The 9,413-nt window shown below is 37.7% G+C and overlaps 1 non-coding gene across 1 annotated transcript; it reads right to left on the minus strand.

The window, feature by feature from the left end:
* Nucleotides 1–202: 202 nt before the first annotated feature.
* LOC114232952 (small nucleolar RNA SNORA76) lies at nt 203–339 on the minus strand. Its single transcript, XR_003619064.2, has one exon. It is a non-coding gene; the product is annotated as a small nucleolar RNA SNORA76 (small nucleolar RNA).
* Between the last annotated feature and the right edge of the window lie 9,074 nt (nt 340–9,413).

Genomic DNA, 9,413 nt, shown 5'->3' on the forward strand with positions numbered 1-9,413 from the left:
TTAATAGATACAGTAAAACCCTGAAACTTGACTCTGGAGGACATTTTTTATTTATTTATTTTAAGAAATGCTAATGATAATAATTATAACTGGAAGAAAACCAGTTTTAATACTAACACATTGTTTACTACTAAAATATTGAGTTCCCTGTGGGTGTTTTTTTTGTTTGTTTGTTTGGTTGGGTTTTTTTTCCTTTTTTTCCCACTGTCACTTGCTGCCAAAGGTACCGCTTAGTGGCATTTAAGCAGCCCTGGATCTGAGCAAGTCTTGTTTGCTCTGGCACAGCCACCAGACCCCTGAGGCCACCGGCCAGGCACTGCAGAGATTCCAGGGCAGTGCCTGAGTTCCCTGTTTTTAAGAAATCTGCTGAGGGGGAACCTTTGTCATCTAAGTAGGTCTTCCATAGTTTGAGAAGGGCCTTTCCTCTTATCCCTCTCTCCTCACTGCAACCTTCCTCCACCAAAAAAATTAAAATAAAAACAAATCCTTTCAGCAATTTATCCCTCTGGGTTAACAAGATACTCCTAAGGGTAATGAGAAGATTCTGAGAACAAACTTGCTTTAATTGATCATTTTACCTAATGTGCATTTACTTTGGCAATAATACTAAATCTGACTGTTGTAGGCTGGGGTCTAAGCTGGCCCCCATGATTCAAACTCTCTGATGTAGAAGCCTGAATAGCTCCCTCCTTCCCCTTAAGAGAAGAAAAAAACCTGTGAATATAATGGAACATCATACCCATTATTTGAGTTAATCGGAAGTGCAATTATCCTGGGTGTGTCTAACCAAATCAGAGGATTCTTTAAAAGAATATCAGAGGGACATTCTCCTGCTGGCCAGGAAGAAATAAAACCGCCATGTTGTAAGAGCTGTCCCCAGCCAACAGCTAGCAAGGAATAAGGGACCTTAGTCAGAAAACCACACAGAAATAAATTTGCCAACAACCAATGCATTCCAAGGACACTACAAGTCTCAGCTAACACCTTGATTTCAGCCTGGTGACAGCCTGAACAGAGCACCCATCTAACTTGTATCTAGATTCTTAACCTACAGAAACTGTGAGACAAAAAATACGTATCGTTGTAAAACAGTAAATTTTGGGTAATTTGTTATGAAGTAATAGAAAACTAATATGCTGACAAACACATATAAAATTCAATCACTCAACAGAATCTGTTAACTAACCTCAGAAGAAAAGGCACTACTTTATAATGGTGGAAGCAAAAGTGACAAAATTCAATACTGTCTTCTTTTATTTATTCAATTATAACATTTGGCATAAGTGCCTGGAGAGAAATGTTTTCATTTATTCTCTGTTATCTTCTTTCTGGGACCACATAATCAACTTCAGAAATAACATCATGGAATGATTTTTTTATAATAAGGTAATTAAAGTTAATATTCTTTTGAAAAGAATATATGCAATTAATCATTTTGATTATCTGAAGAAGTTTACCCTTTATATATATGGTACAATTATAATTTGGTCAATTTAAAAATGTGTTTATGAAGAGAGAAGCACATAGGATCCAATTATATGTATGGATTATATTAACATTCTCATCATTGATGTATTGATTTTTTTTCCTTTTTCCATTTTGCAAAAATAGTAGTAAGTATGTAATAGTAATAGTAGCAGCAGCATCCTTTATGGGAAATTGTGCTTAGCTGTTTTCTCTCTACTGAGGCTCCTAAAGGAAATAGACATAAGTTGAGTGAGGTAGCATCCTAGACATAAGTTGAATGAGGAAGTACAATGGCCCGGATATTAGGAGACCTAGGTTCTATGACCTATTTTGACATTAATTAGCTCATGATTTTAAACATAATTTTATTTTTCTAGGTCTAAGGTTCTTCATATATAAAAATAAAGGGTGAAATGAGCTCACTATAGTTTATGGTGTTTCGAACCTGAGGGAATCCTGAATGAACACACTGCAAAAGCAAAGATCGTGAATAGAGCCGGGGAGGTGGGGAACCAAGCAGGCAGGCTCAAGGTCTCCATGTCCACTCCCACACAGATCAGTTATTTTCTATTTCATACATATGGGCTTTATGAAGGGTTTCATCTCAAAAACTTTCCATAGTTTTAAAACAAAAATTTTCAAAAGAACTGGAATATATGGTCTGTAAGATCTTTCCCATCAAAGACCATATGAGTCTCTCAGAGGAAATAAACCAAGATACTGAGAATATACTCAACCTTTCTTCTGATCATCACTCCAGGTCTTAGATTCCACTAAAGTGAGGATACATTTTTTTCTACGGAAGATTGTATGTCCCATTATCGACCTGGTATTCAGCTTTCCTTCTCATGCAGATGCTATCCTTTATTTTTCCTGTGGCGGTCCATTTCATAGGCAGCCCATACTCAGTGCAACCAATATGTTCCAGTACAATAAGTACTTACTTCATTTAAGTTTAGCTGTATCACTAAAGCCAATTCATTGAGTGTGATAAAAATTTATTACATTGTAAAGCAGCTTAAATAAAGAAATTTAAAAACCATAAAAATTATTTTCTGTCCTTCTGCCCTATTCTTGGCTCTGGTCCCTAAGTTTATGTTTGATGCTGGGGTAAGACCAGCTCCACCAACAATCAGATCAGTCCCTTAGTATTGTAGGAAGCTACATAGACTACTAAAGGGGGTGGGTACTTCGGGATGTGGGGAGAGTAGGAGAAACACTGAGAGAAATGAATAGGAATGAAGTTTTTAGAAATTAGTGATGTCAATCTTCAGGAAGCAGAGATGTAATTTTGTATTACTCTTGCCACACCTCAACTCCATTCCTATCCTGATGTGATACTGAGCATACCAAGGCAAATATTCCCTATCCTTTCTGCTGAATGGTAGCACAATCTGGTGTTGACAAATGTTATTGAACAATTTAACAGAAATTACTTAATTAAAATGATAATGACTGCTTTTGCCAATACTTGTTGAATTACTAAGTGCCAGAAACTATGCTTAGCACTTCCTTACTAACTACCACCTCATTTAACATATACAACCACTTGTGGGATATTACTTTCTCCAGTTTACCAATGAGAAAACTGAGGCTCAAGGGAAGTTATTTAACTTGCTCAAGTCACACAATTTATAAGTGACAAGGCCACATCTGTCTGACTCCGAACACTTAACCACAAGTTGTGCTCTTCTCAAACTACTAGAGTTTGATCTTCTTTGGAGCAAAAGCCAAGATATTTATTTTGGAGCACCCTCATCCCTAGCACAAAACCTTGAACAATGAATGACATTCAAATATATTAGTTATTAAAAGATCTATCCCTATATTTTTGGTGATAGAATTGAAACCAAATCAATTGGGAGGTATAAAAATGTAATACACTGTTCAGTGGAGCTGATCTTTACATGTTACCATGATGACAGAACAAAACACATAGAGAACTTTAATTTTAATAATCTCTTCTCTAAATGATTTGTGAACATAGAACAATTGTCTTCTCTACATGGAAATTCCTAATTCTCTATAATGCAAAAATATCTAAAGAAGGCTATCAAAGCAATAGATTTTAAAAATATATATAGTCTAACCCATATTAATTTTAATTCGTATATGGTAATCTTTCCCCTAAATTGATTTGTTGTTATAGGACCACAGTCCTCTCTATATGGAAATTTCTAATTCTCTAGAAAGCAATAATATTTAAAGAAGAAAATTAAAGACATGAATCTAAAATAATGACTGATACAGTGTGGGTTAGTTTGGGATTCAACCTAAAAAAACATTTAGCTCATTAGCAATAGCAGCCTGATCTGTTCTCTCTACTTAGTAAGTGTTACATATGGTATTGGCTGTATATTCCAAATCCTGAATCAGGGTACATGACATAGGATTGCTAGGGAATATCCAGAACATATGGTCGCCATCATATTAGGAAACAGCCACTGAAGATACTTTGGAATTGCTATTTCTGCAGCACATATGTGTTTCAAAGAATAACCTCTTATTTTCCTAAAGATATAGCCCCAATATACCAGAAGTCTTTGAAAGCTAAAGTTAATTATACATCCAGGTAGGTGGGCCAGCAAGAAAGCTCAGAAAACAGCTTGATAATACCAGAAATCAACCCTTAAACCATTTTCAGTTTAGAGAAGCCACATCAAATCTTAATGAGAAACCACATGTAGTGGTAAATTTTGGCATTTAATTTTATGATTATTTACAGCCATTCTGGTGCATAGCATATGGCATAGAGTTGCCTTTTTTAAAGTACCAGAAAAATAAGCTAGAATGGACTACATACATAGCAATCTAGATTTATTCCTCTTGATAAAGAGATGAGAGCCATATTTAATTAAACAAAAAAGATAAAATGGGAAGAGCTGTGGGTAATAATTCATCTTGTGGAACAGCTTGGCATTATGCCTTAGGCAAAAACTGGTAACAAATATTTTAAAAAGTAACCAAAGTTCCATAGTAATTTATTATTAGGTGAATGTTCTATAGTCTACCAAAAAGCTTCATTCTTTTAATTCTATACTCATTTATCATTCTAATAAAATGTTATAATAAAATATATTGTAAAACCTTTCACCTATTTGGTTTTTAAATTATTTTCTGAAGGCTTGTAGGAGACTTTGGCAATAGAAGTAACATTAAGCTTTATTTTTTTTCTCCCAAAGAATAATGCCTTTGCTCATCCAAATTCCTAAATATAAACATAACAAATTTGAGTAAATTTACTTCCAAAATTAATTATTATGGTATGTTTCATTACATGGGAAGATGAATAATCAGATGACCCTTGGTATAGTATAAAAAGAGAAGCAGAATAGTTTCAGGTACAGGTGGCAGACCAGGGATGTGTATCCCTTGCCATCCAAAGGCCTACCAGCGAAAAAGTCTATCAGTAGAAAAAAACGTAGAACCATATGAATAGACAGAATGGGAGAAGAGGGCTGGTCTTTGCATTTCTACAATTGTACAGCAGATAGAAGCATGTTGGTAGATAAATCAGTAAAAGAATCCACAGTCCAATCCAGAATCTACCATAGGGAAATGCAGTGCAAATCACTGCAAATGCAGTACAGAACTAGAGAATCTCTCAGAAACAAGCTAGTATTTATCTATATTGGAATGTACTTTATAAAGGTTATATACCCTAGCGGAATGTGAGCACCTGGAAAGCAATTTTACTCTTTTATGTGTCTGGTACACAAAGAGTGGTTAAATGTTTGGTGACTGAGGAAAGACTTTCTCCACATCCAAGTTTATTCAACACCTTGACCTCTCTCTTACAGATTAAATTGATTTTCCTCCATTAAGAGGGAAGACCAAAAACAGGAGCAAGAGTGCACATTACAGATATAAAAACGTAAGCTTGTATTCTCCTATATTTAACAGACTTTGTTATTAGTATTGTTCAGTAATATTAGCAGCCCCCCTTTTTAAAATGTTTAATCCTACCATTCAGCAGCCTCAAGAGTCAGGGCAGCTGCATTAGCTCTGAGCTGATGCTTGGGTGAGCCTTAAATCTTCATGTTTTTTGACACCGTGCTGAGATAAACTCTTTGATTCAGGAAAACTGCATACTCTGTGGAATAAGGCTGAAGCAATTAATCAAATGTTTAATTACATCATAACAGAACACAGTTATCAAGCTTTTTTAACTAACAATAGTAAAGAGTCCCAAGTGACCCAGGCAACAGAAGACACTAAGACACAAAAGGCTGTTTAAACCTCAGTTCTTCTAGTCTCAGTAGAAATGTGTGGAAGAGTCTGGGATAGATTAGTACCAAAAGGCTGAGAATCTGGCAGACAAGTGTTTAAAAGCAGTCCCTTTTCTAAGAGGGTTTCTCATAGGAGGACCAGAGGTTCCTAATCACTGATCCAGACTGACCTGCAATTTTTACCACCATGCACACCCTGAAACACAGCTCATCGGTCCTTTCCCCACCGTTGTCTCCTTTCTCACATCTGGAGTCCATGGTCAAAAATCACTGCAAAGATCTCTCATAGTAATTCACTGAAATTTTCAATTTGTCTGTTGCTACAAAGTTATCTAATATGCATGATGTTAAAAAATGTCACAGTCTATTCTCAGCTTGCTTTACAGTTTCACCTGCCACCCATCTTCCCTCCACAAACCATATTTATGCCAAAATGGTTAGTTCCTAAATATACCCTATACTTTTCCATCTCCATGGTTCTGCTAATGAAAATCATTTGGCCTAGAACATACATGTTCTGGTGGAAAGAGCATAGGCTAACCTAGAGTGTGAAACCAAGACCATCACTCAAATAACTATGTTCTCTCAGAATCTCAATACCTCTATCTACATGGATTTGGGTATGCAAGGGTGGGGGCGGGGGCGGGTTAATATGAAAAAAAAAGCAAAAGCACAGACTTAAAAATGAGACCAACTCATATTCTCTGCTAATCATAATTTTGAGCTAATGACTTTGAGCCTTAGTCTCATCACCTATAAAATGGTTGTTAGGCTCACTACGTGACACAGAATTGGGAAATCAAGTAGGACAGTGCTTGACAGTAGGTCCTGGTTAATTTTGTTTGCACTGAAAATTTTAAATAGATAGATAAATAGGAAGAAAGTGCACAATTAAGCTAAGAGATATAAGCCACTTTTAAATTGTCAGATTAATACACATGCATTTTCTAAATTGTTCCCCATAGATTAGTTTTGCTGGAGATATTAACATGTATTTCTTGAGAAAAGTGTCCACAGTTCAATAAGTTTGGGAACTCTTACATAAAATATCTCCCTTTGGAGATGGATAATGCACATTAACAATTAACAATTAAAGATCTGAGAAGTCATATGATAAAGAATCCTATTTAACTTAATTTAGTACTCCCTGAAGTTACCTGCCTATCCACTGTTCCCCTACTGGAACACCCATTAACATCCAATGTTTTTCTGAATGTGGTGTGTGCCTCTGTGTGCTCAGACCGCCATAACAAAATGCCAGAGACTGAGTGCCTTAACCAACAAGAATTTTTCTCACAGTTCCAAGAGCTGGAAGTGTGAGCCCAGGGTGCCATGGTCAGTTTCTGATAAGGCTCTCTTCCTGGCATGAAGATGGCTGCCTTCTCACTCTGTCCTCACATGGCAGAGACAGAGACACAGATGGAGACAGAGAGAGCTCTTCCTCTTCTTATATGGCCACCAATTCTATTAGATTAGGGTACCGCCCTTATTATAAGGTGACCAGATTTTAACATTGGTAAAGCAGGACACCATTGACTGGGGGGGGGGGGTCTTGATTAAAAATTTGGTCTATATGGAGCAACAAAAATTTTCATAGAACGCAAAAATAGTATTGTAATATATTTTTTAAATTTCAACATAAGTACAATTTACAAATATAATAAATAAAAAATTATGTATAGTATTATTTTATTATTTGGCATATTTCTCATTTGAGTGAATTTTTTTTAGTCGATTGCTGTCGTTGTTTAAAAGGTCATGAATTTGCCGTAACGTAAGTCGTAAGTGTCACTTTCAAGGCCGGTGCTAGACTTTTTGCCGCCACTATAAAATATAAATAATACAAGTACTGTCTGCTAAATTCAAGAAAATTTATGTATTTATGAAATAAATAAATAAATTACATACCTAAATTATCTGAATAGCTGATTTGTAATGACATCACTCGTTTAACTAGCTTACTAGCACACAGTACGATGTGTATCGTCTGAGAGACAGTTACAAAATGTTTTCATCGTTGCCAATCCCCAAAAATGCCATTGTTCATTAAGTCCAAACAATGGTGGTCAAATTCTAACAACTGATCAACAATGCAAACTTTGATAAGCAGTTCTCGATAATCAGTTCTCAACAATTATTTGTTATTATTAAAGTTTAACATTATAAAATTAATAAAAATAATATAAAACTCATATCCTGGCTAAATAGCCACATGGCCGCCGAAAACTGTATATTCCCTTCCCGTTCTCCCACCGTTCCCTAGCTTGTCGTGCATTCTTTCCAAAAATCAGGACTTTTTTAAAACACCGCAGGACGCGGGACAAATTGTTAAAAATCGGGACTGTCCCGCCAAAAGCGGGACGTCTGGTCACCTTACCTTATTACCTCATTTAACCTTAATTGCCTCCTAAAAGCCCTATCTCAACATGCAGTCAAATTGCAAGTTAGAACTTCAACATATGAGTGGGGGTGGAGAGGGAGGGGGGAATGCAACTCAATCCATAACAGTTTGGGAAGTGCTGATAAAATCTATATATATAAAAGCCTATATGCAAATAGACCAAATGGCAGAACAACCAAACAACTGGTCACTATGACGTGCGCTGACCACCAGGGGGAGTGCACGGAACATGGCAGGTGTCGGCTGTGGCGGGATGGTGGAGCAGGTGAGTGGGGGCACCAGACCAAGGCAGGGTGCTGGTTGCTGTCATCAGGGCGAACCTCTGGTGGTTACTGAAAATTCTTTGCTCCCGCGTGCCACAGTCCTGCCTGGCGCTCGCACCCGCTGCCAGTGCCCAGCACCGACCCTGATCTCTCAGAGCTGTCAGCAGGTGCAAGCAGTGGCTGCCAGCCCAAATTGCCCCTCAGAGCTTCTCCACCTCCCTCTGCTCCTGAGGGGCAATCGGGGCAGCAGCCACCACTCGTACCCACTGACAGCACCAGCCCCACTTACACCTGCTGCTGGTGCCAGCCCCAATCGCTCCACATCATCAGTGGGTGCAAGAGGCGCTGGCACTGTCAGCGGGTAGGAGCAGCGGTGGTGGGAGTGGAGCTGCCAGCAGACAGGCAGACAGAGGATTGGAAGCTGTGGCAGAAGGGGTCAAGAGGGGGTGCGGAAGAAGGGCTAAGACCCACCCCTGTGTCCACCACAGCCTCATAGATCACAGTTCCTTTCAAGGTGTATGAATTCATTCACTGGGCCCCTAGGAAGGAGTATAATAGGAGTGTACTAGGATAAATTCAGTCTGTGTTGGTGGAGAAAGGAAATACTTTACTGAGGTAGGAATTAAATTCGTCTGGAACTCAGAGTGGATTTAGCAAGTTACTTGAGGGATCTGTAAAATGGCCCATTTTAAGTTAACACCCCTGTCAAATTTCAGGAGTATGGGCAATTTGCTGGCAGGTAGAGCAGATATCAGAACAATGTGGATGATGCCTCCAAATATTAAAATCTGACACATTCAACCACCTCTCTTTCTATGTACTTCTTCCCACAAATTTCCTACATTACCCTACTATGAAGATTTAGGAAGAAAGATTTACTCCATTATAATTATTTGGGAGGCCACCAAATGTAGAAAGAGGAGGAAATTTTATGAATTTATGACCACCTTTTGAGCTCAAGCTAACTCCCTGCCAAACATCTCCTACCTAGAGGAGACAAGTCTGAGAAAAAAATCATAATGAACTTAAATACTGCCAATAACTCAGCTCCAT

This window comes from Eptesicus fuscus, chromosome 17 (assembly GCF_027574615.1).
Source record: "Eptesicus fuscus isolate TK198812 chromosome 17, DD_ASM_mEF_20220401, whole genome shotgun sequence".
Classification (NCBI taxonomy): Eukaryota; Metazoa; Chordata; class Mammalia; order Chiroptera; family Vespertilionidae; genus Eptesicus; species Eptesicus fuscus.